The sequence below is a fragment of the Phacochoerus africanus genome, chromosome 4, assembly GCF_016906955.1.
Source record: "Phacochoerus africanus isolate WHEZ1 chromosome 4, ROS_Pafr_v1, whole genome shotgun sequence".
Classification (NCBI taxonomy): Eukaryota; Metazoa; Chordata; class Mammalia; order Artiodactyla; family Suidae; genus Phacochoerus; species Phacochoerus africanus.
The window spans coordinates 102,707,647-102,724,035 of NC_062547.1; the positions used below are offsets into that span (position 1 = coordinate 102,707,647).

Here is a 16,389-nt window from a genome sequence, read left to right on the forward strand (position 1 = left end):
TCCTTAACCCACTGAGCAAGGCCAGGGATGGAACCTGTATGCTCATGGATACTAGTCAGTCTCATTGCCACTGAGCCACAATAGAAACTTCCATGTGTTTTTTATTCATAAATTATTTATGGGGAAGAGTTGAAAAAGGCCATGATTTAAATTTATTTTTAGAAAAAGTGCAGTATCTCAAAAATGCTTCAGAGGGAATTGGCTTAAGTTCATTAGTGGTCTTTTAGAGTGGTCCAATGAGTATTTTATAAGTGAATTAAGGAAGAACTAAGCATATAGGAATATAAATATAGCTTCTACACCCTTAAATCCTTTCTCTCTCTCTTCCCCAGATTTTCTTCAAAATACTACTCCCCACCACCCCACCCCCACCACCCATATTATACCACTTAGGGATTTTAATTTGTAAAAGTAGCCTAGCATGAAAAAGGCGTGGCATGCAAAAGTTACAGGGTCAGGGACTGAACCTACACCACAGCAGTGACAACACTGGATCCTTAACCTGATGAGTCACCAGAGAACTCTTATTCTTCTGTTTTAAAATGTAGAAAATATGGGAGTTCCTGCTGTGGTACTGTGGGTTAAGAATCTGACTGCATCTGCTTGGGTCACTGTGGAGGAGTTGGTTAGATCCCTGGGGCAGTAGAGTAACTGATCCCAACGTTGCGACAGCTGCGGCCCAAGAACTGGCCAAGAACTTCCATATGCCATGGATGATGCCTTAAAAAATAAAAAGTAAACTGTAGAAAACATGAAAGCACACCTGGGTACTAGTAGGTATGAACACAAAGACTAGGGAGAGCTGTGCTAATAGTTCTTGCTGGCTGAAATTTTCCATTTGGGAAAGCCTTTAAAGAGAGGGACAAGGAGTTCCTACTGTGGCACAGTGGGCTAATGATCTGGCTTGTCTCTGGTGGTGCCAGTTCAACTCCCGGCCTGGCACAGTGGGTTAAAGATCTGGTGTTGCTGCCCTCGTGGCATAGGTCACAGCTGTGGCTGGGATTCAGTCCCTGGCCCAGGAACATCCATATGCCATAGGTGTTACCAAAAAAAAAAAAAAAGAGAGAGGAGACAAGTAAACCTTATGTTGCTGCAGGATGTAGTTTCATTTCATGTAAACATTTGTGTACCTACCACCACAATCAAGAACTGTTCTCTCACCACAGAGGAACTTCCTCACGCTACCCCTTTAATTCATGCCCTCCAAAGATGTATACAGTACATTGATATTCTTAATAATTCATATAATAATAATGCCTATTCTTTTTTCTTTTAGTGAGAATTGTTTCTAGAATGCAGCAGACCATGAGCTTGGCAGTTCCAAGTGCACTGAAGCAGTGAGAGGTAAGATGAAGCTTGGGGGCAAAAACAACACTGGTCATTAGACGGAAATACAACATTCCTTGTCCTAGTGCTCTCCAATCATCCTGAAGTGTGCCTTGCATGACCAAGGTCAAATGCAAATTTTGGGAAATCATTTTACTTAAAGGAGCTATGATGAAAAATAAGAATGCAATACATCCACTGTATCTCCAGGATTTAGTGTAGAAATTGATAAATATTAATTGATAATGATGAAGTAAGATGTTTTTCATCATCAAGTTTAGAGGACTTGCTAATTGCTTTATCTGTGCATCAGAGAGCTCTAACTTCACTCATAAACTAGAACTTGTTACCTAAGAAATGCCCTATAAAAAGGCAATGTCTATTAGAACTTTGGTCAATATGACTCATAACTATCAGCAGTCCCAAGAGACTATGCCTGCTTCTCTTTGTATGTTGGTGGTATAGGCTAGTGGTTAAGCACATTACTCTTAGCAGTTGTGTGACCTTGGCTAAGTGACTTAACATCTCTGTGCCCCAGTTTTCTTATCTATAAACTGAAGATGATTGATTAGAGGACCTAACTCAGGCTTGGTACAAGGGTGAAGCACATAGAATAGTGCCTTGCAGAGTGTAAATGCTCTGTGTCAATCAATAATATCATTAATATTAGGATACTAATCCTAATTTTTTTTTCCATTTCTTGGGCCGCTCCCACAGCATATGGAGGTTCCCAGGCGAGGGATTGAATTGGAGCTGTAGCCGCCGGCCTACGCCACAGCCACAGCAACGCAGGATCCTAGCCGTGTCTGCAATCTACATGACAGTTCATGGCAATGCCAGATCCTTAACCCACTGAGCAAGGCCAGGGATCGAACCCACAACCTCAGGGTTCCTAGTGGGATTCATTAACCACTGAGCCATGACGGGAACTCCACTAATCCTAATGTTAATGGGGATAATATCCTGATATTAATGGGTCAGGCTTGTGTGCCTCTTCTAACAGTTCCCCCAAATCTTGCTTCTTTTTATCCAAATAATTGATCTCAATGACTTCTATATTGAACATATATAAATTCTTAAAGATTTTTTTTTGTTGTTTTGTTTTGTTTTGCTTTTTAGGGCCACACTCTGGGCCTATGGAAGTTCCTAGGCTAGGGGTTGAATGGGAACTACAGCTGCCAGCCTACACCACAGCCACAGCAACATGGGATCTGAGCCGCAGCTCAGGACAACACTGAATCCTTAACCCACTGATTGAGGCCAGGGATCAAAGGATAGAACCCACATCCTCATGGATGCTAATCATATTCATTTCCACTGAGCCATGACGGGATCTCTGATAGATGTTCTTTTAAATGTAACCCTTCATTGTACAGACTAAGGTTGAGCACATAGATTCTGGGTTCAAGTCTCAATTCATACGAATTACAGACTAATTTTACAGCTTGGGGAAGGCACTTCCTTAAGTTATAGTTTCCCTATCTGTAAGGAAGGGTGGTAATAGTACTTCCCTCTTAAGCTTATTGTAAGGATTCAATGAATTAATTCATTTAAGGTTCTTGGCACATAGTTAGCACTTCATTAATATGGGCTGTTATTTTTTATTGATTGCTGGTATTCTCAGTAAGTGTAGATAGCCCATGAAGTTCCAGAGGTACTTGGGAGAAGTGACATCGAAACAGATATAAAAGAACATTTTTCCAGCTTAGAGACTGGTCACACCGTGGGGACAGAGGATTTGGATTGACTAACAGTGGAGATGCATAGGTGCTGCTAATTGTCCCCCATATCCATCCTCTTCGTCCTCTTGGTAATTAAACCCTGCCCCTTGCCAGTGTTAAAAGGGCACATGGTCAGTAGAGTCAGAAACCACATGTTCCCAGCATGCCTTGCAACTGGCTGTGGCCATATATTTCTGGCGATGGAATGTGCACAATTTCTGTACTTCCTGATGAATTGTTTGCTTTCTACTTCCTTGGTTTCCCCTTCCCTCTGCTGAGAAAAGTGATAGTCTGTTGACATGGTCAGGGACCAGCTTCTCCTATGCAAGCAAAGCCACAACCCAAGGGTTAGCAGAGCAACAACAGGGCAACATTAATTTGACTCCCTGTTTAGCTTTATGAAGTACAGCTGCCTTCTCCACAGTGGCTAGCCTGGGCTACACTGGACTGTTGATGCCACTATATTTTGTTGTCTCTTGATTATAGCAGTTTAGACTGTATCCTAACTAATTTATTAGGCCCGTCTCCAAAGGTGTGAATGCTAAGAAATGTGCATTCTAGCAAGATTCTCTAATAACTGTGATGCTAGCAATTTAGGGACCGTTCTTGGAAAAAAAAAAACAAAACAATACCAATGTGTTCTAAAGATGTCTCCTTGCCTCTAAGCAAAATGTAAGTTTTGGAAGGTGATCTAGAATTTAGAAGATAAGATCTCCCTGTATTAAAATTTTATTGATCGGAAGTGAAATTTGTTTAATGAATCTGAAATAATTAACATGCTATCTCATTTCATTTTGTGTTAGTAGTAAGTTACTTTTTAAGTTAAAACAATTGATTTTTGAAAATGAGTGCCCAAGATGTGTTTTATAACATTATTCATAATGACCAAAAAGTGTGAAAATAATTTGTTACTTATAAGGCATTTGTTTAATTCTAAATCTATATCATGGAATTAAAAGGATGAGGTAATTCTCTACATATTGACTAAGATGCTAAAAATAAATAAATATTGCAAATAGGGTTTCCCACTGTTGCGCAATGGAATTGGCCGCATCTTTGCAGCACCAGGACAGGTTTGATCCCAGGCCTACAGTAGTGGGTTAAAGGATCTGGCATTGCCTCAGCTGTAGCACAGGTTGCAACTGTGGCTTGGATCTATCCCTGGCCCAGGAACTCCATATGCCATAGGGTGGCCAAAAAGGAAAGAAAAATATTGCAGATAAAGAAGCAAGACCCAAAAGAACCCCTATGGTATGATTACATTTGTTTAAAAATCTGAAAACAGGAAAATTTACAGTCCTTAGTGATGTGTGCTTAGGTGGCAAAATTAAAAAGAAATACAAGAAACTGATTAAGTCAGGATAGTGGAAACCTTTGAGAAGGAGCAGGTAGTGATTAGGAATTGTGAAGAGGGCTTCTAAGAGGCTGGCAGTGTTTCACTTTTCAACCTGGGTGGTGACTGCAAGGGAGTTCACTTTGCTGTTTTGAATATATTGATTCACAATATATTGTGTATATATTGATTTCACAATAAGAATCATATTTGATAACTACATTAACATATATATATTCTTTATATATTCATTGGTATTTTGGGCATGTATGTGTATGTGTGTGTGTGTGTATTCTTAGAAAATTTCACAAAGGGTACACACAAAAAGAACTTTTGGCATTTTTTATCACCTTTGGGTAGTGAGAATGTGGGATAGGGAAAATTTCACTTCGTATTTTCCAATTTGTGTTTTGACGTAATTTGCATTTTCTCCATAATCATGTGTTACTTTGTTTTAAATACTCCCTCAGGAGTTCCCATTGTGCCTCAGTGGGTTAAGAACACTGCATAGTGTCTGTGAGGATGCAGATTCCTTCCTTGGCCTTGTTCATTGAGTTAAGGATCTGGTGTTACCACAAGCTGCGGAGTAGGCCCACAGCTGCAGCTCTGATTTGACCCTTAGCTTGGGAACCCATATGCTGCAGGTGTAGCCCTAAAAAGAAACAAAGAAAAAAATACTCCCTCAAATATTCTATTTGAATATGATCATTCCATTTTTATATGCATGTTATTTGAATTTTCTTCATAATCATGTGTTACTTTAGAAATACTTTCTTAAAATTTGCATATGTATACATCTGCGTATGCATATGTGTATACTGTGTGCACATATTTATATATGCTTGGAGAATTCTAGGATGATATTTATAAAATTCTAAACAGTAGTCACCTCTGAGGGGTATATCTGGAATAATGCATTAAAAGAGGGGAAAACTTTCTTTTTTTTAAATTTTATTTTATAATGATTTTTATTTTTTCCATTATAGCTATACAGCAAGGTGACCCAGTTACACATACATGCATACATTCTTTTTTCTCACATTATCATGCTTGATCATAAGTGACTAAATGTAGTTGCCAGTGCTATACAGCAAGATCTCACTGCTTATCCATTCCAAAGGCAGTAGTTTGTATCTATTAACCCCAAATTCCCAATCCATCCCACTCCCTCCCCCTCCCCCTTGGCAACCACAAGTCTCTTCTCCATGTACATGATTTTCTTTTCTGTGGAACGGTTCATTTGTGCCACATATTAGATTCCAGATATAAGTGATATCATACTATATTTGTCTTTCTCTTTCTGACATACTTCACTTAGTATGAGTCTCTAGTCCCATCCATATTGCTGCAAGTGGCATTATTTTGTTCTTTTTTTATGGTTGAGTAGTATTCCATTGTGTATATATATATATATATATATATATATATATATATACCACATCTTCCTAATCCATTCATCTGTTGATAGACATTTGGGTTGTTTCCATGCCTTGGCTATTGTGAATAGTGCTGTAATGAACATGCAGGTACATGTGTCTTTTCCAAGGAAAGTTTTGTCCTGATATATGCTCAAGAGTGGGATTGCTGGATCATATGGTAGTTCTATGTGTAGATTTCTAAGGTACCTCCATACAGTTTTCCATAGTGGTTGTACCAATTTACAGTCTCACCAGCAGTGTAGCAGGGTTCCCTTTCTCCACACCCTCTCTAGCATTTGTTATTTGTGGACTTATTGATGGCCATTCTGACTGGTGTGAGGTGGTATCTCTTGGTAGTTTTGATTTGCATTTCTCTAATAATCAGGGATGTTGAGCATTGTTTCAAGTGCTTGTTGGCCATCTGTACATCTTCCTTGGAGAAATGTCTCTTCAGTTCCTTTGCCCATTTTTCACTTGGGTTGTTGGCTTTTTTGCTGTTGAGTTGTATAAGTTTGTATGTTTTAGAGATTAGGCCCTTGTCAGCTGCATCATTTGAAACTATTTTCTCCCATTCTGTAAGTTGTCTTTTTGTTTTCTTTTTGGTTTCCTTTGCTATGAAAAAGCTTGTCAGTTTGATTAGGTCCCATTGGTTTATTTTTGCTTTTATTTCTGTTGGTTTAGGAGGACCTGAGAAAACATTTGTTGATATCAGAGAATGTTTTGCCTATGTTCTCTTCTAGGAGTTTGATGGTGTCTTGTCTTACATTTAAGTCTTTAAGCCATTTTGAGTTTTTTTTTCATGCATGCTGTGGGGGTGTATTCCAATTTCATTGATTTATATGCAGCTGTCCAGGTTTCCCAGCAATACTTGCTGAAAAGACTGTCTTTTTTCTATTTTATATTCTTGCCTCCTTTGTTGAAATTTAACTAACTGTAGGTGTCTAGGTTTATTTCTGGGTTCTCTCTTCTGTTCCATTGGTCTGTCTGTCTGTTTTGGTACCAGTACCACACTGTCTTGATGACTGTGGCTTTGTAATATTTCCTGAAGTCTGGGAGAGTTATGCCTCCTGCTTGGTTTTTGCTAGAGGGGAGAACTTTCACTTTTTACCTTATATAGTTTAGAGTTGTTTGAATATTTTCTTTTACAGTGAACATGTACTACTCTAAAATTTATAGCGTACACCTAAGGTGGTGTTTCAGCCTATTTTATTCTATAGGCAGAATAGAGATAAGGAAGGGTTCTACTTAAAAATGTGTCTGATTTGGGGGTGAGAAAAGAATTGTCTATAGTAAAAGATACCATAGGAAAAAACCCTACTCCCTAACCCCAATACATAAATGCCAGAGCCTCTGATAATGGGCTATTCTGATGGAATCTTTGAAGTTATACCACCAAGATAGGGATCCGCAAAACCAAGCACAGGTCCTGACCTGTGGGAGGTATTTAAGAGTAATTTGTTGAATTTATCAGAGAACAGTACTATGTTTATTTATTTGTTTGTTTTGTTTATTCAGTCTTTTTAGGGCTGTACCACCCACAGCATATGGAGGTTCCCAGATTAGGGGTCGAATTGGAGCTATAGCCACCCGCCTACACCACAGCCACAGCAACACCAGATCCAAGCTGCTTCTGAAACCTACACTACAGCTCACAGCAAGATGGGATCTTTAACCCACTGAGCAAGGCCAGGGATCGAACCTGCATCCTCATGGATACTAGTCAGATTCATTTCTGCTGAGCCACGATGGAAACTCCAGAAAATAGTACAATGTTTAAATGACATGTCACCTACTAAACTTTCATTGCTTGGTAATGCTCTATGCTTTGTGATATGTTACATGTTTTCTTAGTGAGAAGATTTAGAGGTAGAGAACATTATTGATAAGATACAAGTGAGTGATTTAATCTGCTTTTAAAAGCATAGGATACTTTTCAAATTGTTAATTAACAATGATATTATATCCTGGAGTTGCTGTCGTGGCTCAATGGTTAACGAATCTGACTAGGAACCATGAGGTTGTGGGTTCGATCCCTGGCCTTGCTCAGTGGGTTAAGGATCTGATGTTGCCGTGAGCTGTGGTGTAGGTCGCAGACGCAGCTTGGATCCTGTGTTGCTGTGGCTCTGGTGTAGACCGGCAGCTATGGCTCTGTTTCGACCCCTAGCCTGGGAACCTCCATATGCTGCGAGAGCAGCCCAAGAAATGGCAAAAAGACAAAAAAAGACAAAAAAAAAACCCAACCAAAAAAAACCCCCAATGATATTATATCCTAATTGCTCTGTGAAGCTCTGGGTAAATGATCTAAAATTCAATAGGAATGACTCAGCCGGACAAGAAAAAAGCACTTGAAGACTAAATGTGGTATCGGGAAACAGCACTGGTATTAATCAAAGCTCTCATACTGAAACTCTGTGAGTAGTAGAAGTAGATTCAACATTGTGTTATTAATAATTAGATATTGCCAACAAATGATAATCAGTCATAATGTTTTGTTGGCAACAGATGCAGTCAAGTGTAGAGATGCAGAAATGAGCCACTTGCCAAAATAGAACTTTTCCTGAAATAATGTCCAGCGCAGATATAAAATTGGAATGCTCAAAACAGTAGCAATTCAGGTGACTCCTGAACACCTGAAGTGTAGGTAGTTTGAACTGAGATGTCCTTTGTCAAATACCCACTAAATTTTGAAGACTTAGTTTGAAAAGTAGAATGTAAACTGTTAATATTACTGTTAAAAATTAATGTTTTAATATTGATTATATGTTGAAATGATAATATTTTGACTATATTGGGGTGAAAAAAGGATTAAAATTACCTTTGCCTGTTTCTTTTTATTTTTTATTTTAATTTTATTTTATATTATTTTCTTTTCTGGCCACCCCAAGGCATATGGGAGTTACTGGGCCAGGGATCAGAGCTGAGCCACAGCTGCAACCTACACCACAACAGCGGCAATGCTGGATCCTTTAACCCACTGTGCTGGACCGGAGGTTGAACCTGTCCTGGCACTGCAGAGACACCAGTGATCCTGTTGTGCCACAGTGGGAACTCCTCTTTTTATTTTTTTAAATGTGGTTGTTCAAAAATTTTAAATTACTAATGTGGCTCACATTTGTAGCTCACTTATGTTTCTGTTAGGCAGCACTGATACAGAAGGTTTGAATTCAAAGTGAACTAAGAATAAGTGTTTTCACCTCCCTCACTTTCCAGACAGTTTCCCTGCACTCCAGGGAGGGATGTGTTTTGTGCAAAGGCACAGAAATGGTTGGGAAGAAGTGAGGAGTAGAGTTTCCTTCTTTTGATTCTCTCTCTCCTGTTTTCTAGCTTACATAATTGGCCCTAGTAGAAAATTTGAGGCCAGAGAAACAGACTTACTACACATTGGAGAGGGTGTTTCTTTAACCTTTTAAAAGCTAGACAGTGATTGAAAAAAATTCTAGAGATTTGGAATAGGATTGAATAGAAGTTTTTATTTATTTATTTATTTATTTTTTAGGGCTGTATCTGTGCCACATGGAGGTTCCCAGGCTAGGGGTCAAACTGAATCAGACTTGCAACTGCCGGCCTACAGCAACCTGGGATCCGAGCCACATCTAAAACCTTTGCTGCAGTTTGCAACAATGCCAGATCCTTACCCCACTGATTGAGGCCAGGGATCAAACTTGCATCCTCATGGACACTGTGTCCGCTTCTTAATCTGCTGAACCACAAGGGGAACTCTGCGGTTAGAAGATATTTAACATTGTATTTTACATACCTCTGTGTTATTTTAAAGTCTTGGGCATATTACTACTATTAAGAGAGTGGGGGTGGAGGGTAGGCACAGGTGGCAGGGAGGGAAGGCCTGGGGTGGGGATTACGGTGAAGCAGACAGATATGATTTGAAAGAAACCTTGGCTTGAAATTCAAGTCTGGAGATATTTGAAGTGGCTTTTTCTACCATTATCTTCTTTCATATCTCTAAACACCCTTAGCTAATTCCTTCTGCACTCTTTGGGGTGTCTTACATTACTAAAGCAAAATCTAATGCTACTAATTTTTGAATCTGCAGCTGTAGCTCAGAAAACCTATGTTTTCTCTACTTTTGTAAGCAGCAGGCCATAAGAATGATTGGTGATTTCGTTTCAAGAGAATTCAAGTCCTGCCTCTTAAAGGGCACTTGCCAACACACTAGGTATTTCTTTTTGAAGCCATTTGCTATAATCATCCTTGGATTTTTTTGCTCATAGCTTTCAGAGCTGTTACTTCTAAAGGCGGAGTCTTAGAACACAAGTTCATTTAGCTTCAGAACATACACAGCCTCCTTATTGGAGCAGCTGTGCTGAGTTCTTGAATGAAGAGATGATTTTCATAGTGCATTTTATAGCCACACACCATTCCTGAGGATAATTTAAATCACAAATTATTTTTGTGTTCCTTTATTGTAGGAGACAGAGACATACTTGGCTAGTGTTAAAGGTAATGTTTATAGCAGCACTTTCTATTTTCGTGGCAATTTCCTTTGCACTGCTGACTTTCTTTTTAACCCCCAGAACCAGATTTGGCGGTCTCCTAACCAAAGATAAGGATAAATGCAAGTTTCCAGTGCCCGTTAGGACTCTTGGAGTATGGTGTAAATTCCTCTATTTAATTTTTTGTCAGTAGTCTCATTTTTCCTTCTTATTTTATCACTTTTAAGCCTTTTCTACCCCAAAGCAAAAAATACAAGTATATCTAAGAGATTACAGGTTTGGTTCCAGATCACCACAATGAAAAGAATATCAAAATAAAGTGAATCAAATTAATTTTTTGATTCCCAAGAAAATATAAAAGTTACATTTACACTATACTGTAGCCTATTAAGTGTGCAGTAACATTATGTTTAAAAAACAAGGTACATACCTTAATTTAAAGGTATTAATTTAAAGGTACTATATTGGGACTTCCCACTGTGGCTCATTGGGTTAAGACCCTGACATAGTATCCATGTGGATTTGATCTCTGGCCTTGCTCAGTGGGTTAAGGATGTGTTGTTGGGGCAAGCTGCAGGGTAGGTCACAGGTGCAGCTCAGATTCGGCGTTGCTGTGGCTGTGGTATAGGCCTTAATTGTAGCTCTGATTTGACCCCTAGCCCTGGGAACTTCCATATGCCACAGGTGTGGCCATAAAAAGAAAAAAATAAAAATAAGGATATTGTATTGGAATTTCCACCGTGGTGTAATGGGTTAAAAATCCAACTCCAGCAGCTCTGGTCACTGCAGAGGCATGAGTTGGATACCCAGTCTGGTGCAGTGGGTTAAAGGATCCGATGCTGCTGCAGCTGCAGCATAGGTTGCAGCTATGTCTCAGATTTTGTCCCTGTCCCAGGAACTTCCCATATGCTGCAAGTGTGGCCACAAATAAATTTACTGTATTGCTAACAAGTGCTAATAATCACCTGACCCTTCATTACTCACAGTAGAACTTTTTCAAAATTGGAGTCAATCCTAGGGGGAGGAAAGAATTGGGAGGGTGAGAATAATATTTACACACTACCATATAAACTAGGTGTATAGCACAGGAAAATCTACTCAATTGTTTGTAATAACCTATATGGGAAAAAAAGAATGGCTGTGTTTATATGTATGACTGGTTCACTTTGCTGTACATCTGAAACTAATACAACATTGTAAGTCAACTATACGCCAATAAGATTACATTTAAAAAAAATTGGAGTGAATCCTCTCAAACCCTGCCTCTAAACTAAGTTTGCATAATATTCTAAATCCTATATTGTCATTTCAACAATTTTCAGAGCATGTTCTTTCTCAAGATCTACTTCTACCAGAAGTAGAAACCACTCTCTTTGCTCATCCATAGGAAACAACTCCTCATCTGTTCAAGTTTCTTCATGAGATTGCAGCAATTCAGTCACCTCTTCAGGCTCCACTTCTAATCCTAGTTCTCTTACTCTTTTCACCACATCTGCAGTTACTTCCTCTGCTGGAGTCTTGAACCCCTCAAAATCATTCTGGAGGTGGGAAGCAACTTCTTCCAAACCCCTGTTAGTGTTGTTATTTTGATGTTTCCCATGAATTGCAAGTGTCCCTAATGGCATAGAATGGTGAATCCTTTCCAGGAAGTTTTCAGTTGACTTGGCCCAGCTCCCTCAGAGGAGCCGCTGTCTATAGCCTTAGCAAATGTTCTTAAGTAGTAAGACTTGAGGGACAAAATTACTTCTTGATCCATGGGCTGCAGATGTACTGGCAGGCACGAAAACACCATAAATCTCCTTGTACACTTCCGCTAGAGTTCTTGGGTGGCTAGATGTCAATGAGCAGTCATATTTTGAAAGGGATCTTTATTTTTGAGTGATGGGCCTCAACAGTGGGCACAAAATATTGAGTAAACCCTGTTGTCAACAGATGTGCTTTCACCCAGGCTTTGTTCCATTTATAGAGCACAGGTAGAGTAGATGTAGCGTAATTCTTATGGGCTCCAGAATTTTTGAAATGGTCCATGAAATTCCACTTTGAGTGACTAGCTGCATTATCCCCTAACAAAAGAGTCCTTTGAAGCTTTAAAGCCAAGGGTTGACTTTTCCTCTCTGGCTATGAAGGTCCTATATGACATCTTCTTCCAATAGAAGGGTGTTTCATTTACATCGAAAATATATTGATAAAGTTCCTATTGTGGCCTAGTAGGTTATGAATCTGACTCATTTCCATGAGGATGCGGGTTCAAACCCTGGCCTTGCTTAGTGGGCTAAGGATCCAGTGTTGCCCATGAGCTATGGTGTGGGTCACAAATGTGGCTTGGATCCCTGGTTGCTGTGGTTGTGGTGTAGGCTGGCAGCTGCAGCTCCGATTCTATCCCTAACCTAGGAACTTTCATATGCCACAGGTTTGGCCCCAAAAAGCAAAGCAAAAAAAAAAAGTTGTTTAGTGTAGCTGCCATTATTAAAGTTTTTAGCTAGGTTTTCTGTTATCTTTTGCTATATCTTCTACATGAGCTCTTGCTGCTTCACCTTGCATTTTGATGTTATGGATATGGCTTCTTTTTTAAAACCTCTTGAACCAACCTCTGCTAGCTTGAAACTTTTTCCTTAGCAGCTTCCTCACCTCTAATAGCCCTCATAGGATTTTAGAGAGTTAGGGTATTGTTCTTTACTAGGCTTTGACTTAAGGGAATGTTGTGGCTGCTTTGATTTTCTGTACAGTCCACTAAAGTTGTCTCTATGTCAGCAATAATAGTGTTTTGCTCTTTTAACATTCATGTGATCACTAGAGTAGCATTTTTAATTCCCTTTAAGAACTTTTCATTTACAACTTGGCTAAGTTGTGCCAAAGGGCCTAAGTGTGCAAGAGGCCCAAGTGTCAGCCTATCTCAGCTTTTAACATGACTTCCTCACTAGGCTTAATCATTTCTAGCTTTTGATTTAAAGTGGGAGATGTCTGACGCTTCCTTTCACTTGAGAACTTAGAAGTCATTGTATGGTTATTAACAGGCTTAATTTCAATATTGTTGTGTCTCAGGGAATAGGGAGGCCTGAAGAGAGAGAGAGGTTAGGGAACTATCAGCCAGTCACTTAAGTAGTCAGAACACATACAGCTTTTATCAGGGAAGTTTGCCATCTTAACGGTTTATGGCTCCTCAAAACAATTACAGTAGTAACATCAAATATCACTGATCACAGATCACCAGAGCAATTGTCATCATAATGAAAAAGTTTGCTGTATTGTGAGAAACCGAAATGTGACACTGAGACATTGTGAGCAAATACTGTTGGAAAGATGGTGCTAATAGACTTGTCAGATACAGGGTTGCCGTGAACCTCCAATTTGTATAAAATACAACATCTATAAAGTACAATAAAAGGAGATATGCCTGTAATCCTGCCCTGGAGACTGATGTCATCTTCTCTACTTACTTTTGTGAATTATGTGCAAAGGTTCTAAAAGGACTTTTTGGTTTGATTTTTTAAAAACATATTTACCAAATACAGGTTCAGGAATCTGAACCCATTCAGAAGCTGAATAATCTGTCTCTTGAATTCCAAAATCTGCTTTCATTCATTTCATAGTCATAATTTTAAGCACTGGGAGTTCCTGTTGTGGCTCAGTGGTTAACGAATCCGACTAGGAACCATGAGGTTGTGGGTTTGATCCCTGGCCTCGCTCAGTGGGTTAAGGATCTGGCATTGCCGTGAGCTGTGGCATGGGTTGCAGACGCAGCTCGGATCCCAAGTTGCTGTGGCTCTGGCGTAGGCCAGCAGCTACAGCTCTGATTAGACCCCTAGCCTGGGAACCTTCAGATGCCATGGGTGCGGCTCTAAAAAAAGAAGGATGAAAGACAAAAAAAAATAATTTTAAGCACCAGTTATATGCAAGGGTAAGGTTACCTCTGTTAAAAGTAACATTGACAGCTCATCACATCATACATAAAAGATTGTGTAATTATGTTTGATGATGGATGTTAACTATACTTACTGTGATGGTCATTTTGCAGTATATATAAATATTGTATCATTATGCTATATACTGGAAACTAATATAACATTATATGTCAATTATATGTCAGTATGAAAAAAAAAAGAGGTAACCTTGGCAGAGTGCAAAATGCTGCATAGAGGCCCTCAGACCACTCCTGAGGACTTTGGAGCAGTAGAAAGAGGAGAAGGAGAAGATGAAGCCGACAAGTGTGGGAGAGCCAAGCATTCCCATCTCTAGATATAGTTGCATTCTAAGAGCATTCCCATCTCTAGATATAGTCGCATGCTACACACTCTCAGCCTTTGTCTGTTATTGGGCTTCTGAGTTGCTTCATGGGGCTTTAAAATCCCTTAGCTGAGCTTTCTTGACTTTTGCTTGTATGCTGACCCCACAGCACCAAAAGCTGTAGCATTTACATTTAAACCCATATCTGGGCCCTGGTCTCAGCTGCATTAAAACACCAGCTAAGTTGACCTCACCCTAGCTCAGAGTAGCTGTTCTGAGTCATTTACTTTGATCTGCAAAAGGCAGGAGTGGCACACCTGTTAGTATTAAACTGTTAACCATGCTTAAGAGAAGAAGTGCAGTTAGCATTTCATCGCAGCCCCCTTTTGGAAATGGTTGTCCACGGCCAAGAGGCCTTGGTCACATCAGTGGTGTTGTACAGTGGAAGCTTCAGAGATGTGCATTTGCCTGAGCCCTGCCCCTGACCAATTAAATACAAATTATTGGGGCATGAGACGTGGGGATGAATATTTTTGAAAAGCACACCAGTTAATATGCAGCCAGTGTTGAGAATAACTGGTAGTCAAAGCATCAGGCTTTGAGAGGGACAGACATGGGTGTAAAATCCAGAATTTATCAGTTACTAGTTGTAAAGCCATGAGCAAGTCACTTAATCTCTCTTAGCCTCAATTTCCTTTTCTGTAAAATGGGTACACCATTGTACCTTTCTCAAAGGTAGCTTTGTAGTACATAACAGATACTCAGAAAATGGTAGTTATTGAGATGATTCTAGAGCTAATCTGCCCAAATGAGAGCCATTATCTGTACGTGATTTTTAAAATGAGATAAAGTTAAAAAGTTTGTTCCTCCCATGTCCCACTATCCACATATCAAGTGCTTAGCAACCACATGTGGCTAGTGGCTTCTTTTTTTTTTTTTTACTTTTTTTGGGTCGCACCTGCAGCATATGGAAATTCCCAGGCTAGGGACTGACTTGGAGCTGCAGCTGCTGGCCTGCACTGCAGCCACAACAATGTAGGATCTGAGCTGTGTCTGCGACCTATACCACAGCTCTTGGGCAACGCTAGATCCTTAACCCACTGAGCAAGGCCAGGGATCAAATCTGCATCCTCATGGATATTAGCCGGTTTTGTAACCCCCTGAGCCACAACAGGAACTCTGCTAGTGGCTACTTTATTGGACTGCAGAGATGTTAAACATTTCCTACATCACAATAAGTTCTGTAGACTGGAAAATGATAGTCTCCAGGATTTGCTTCACTAAGAGCTACGTTTATTTAGAGAAAATTCATTTTTAACTCTGTTTTAGAAACCTGCTACATTTGTTTCTGTCAGGTAAAGAGCAGACCTTTTGTCTTGAGCAGAGAAGTGAAGGAAATCCAGGATCCAGCTCTTCTGTGGAGACTTTTTTTCTTGCTCCTATATACCTGTAAATGCGTTTACCTAGAAGTAAACAAACAAGTGGGAACATCTAATCGATTGTTCAAATAAGGATCTCTCTTCCCTTCCCTACCCAACAAGTTCTGAGGTCACACTTAGTATTTAGTCCATTTTTTTTGAAGTAGAACATTAACTTTTTCCTGCCCTATTTTTTTTTACTACCATAGGCACTATTAGTGAAGTTGTGTGTGTGCGAGCGTGCGCGCACGTGCAAGTGTGTGCATGGGTGCATGTGTGTGCAAGTGTGTTATGGCAGAAGAAGTGGCAGAAGGGGGAGGAAAGAGCACTGGGAAGGGAATCACTACATACTTGTCAGTGGAAAAGAAGGGCGGTAGATAGGATTGTTTTATGATTTTATTATCAGCAATGTTTATTTCAGGTATTTTGACATCTCTTCTACTCTAAAATTTCTTTAGTGTCATTAAATTTTTTTTTTTTAAATCTTGTTCTTCTTCT

At 39.6% G+C, this 16,389-nt stretch overlaps 1 long non-coding RNA gene across 4 annotated transcripts in view; it reads left to right on the forward strand.

The window, feature by feature from the left end:
• The window catches only part of LOC125126182 (uncharacterized), a 255,757-nt gene that overhangs the window by 14,384 nt on the left and 224,984 nt on the right, over positions 1–16,389 (forward strand). For all 4 annotated transcript variants that reach the window (XR_007134539.1, XR_007134540.1, XR_007134538.1 and 1 more), the window contains exon 2: positions 1,277–1,344. This is a non-coding gene — a long non-coding RNA (uncharacterized LOC125126182). The remainder of the gene's footprint in view (positions 1–1,276; positions 1,345–16,389) is intronic.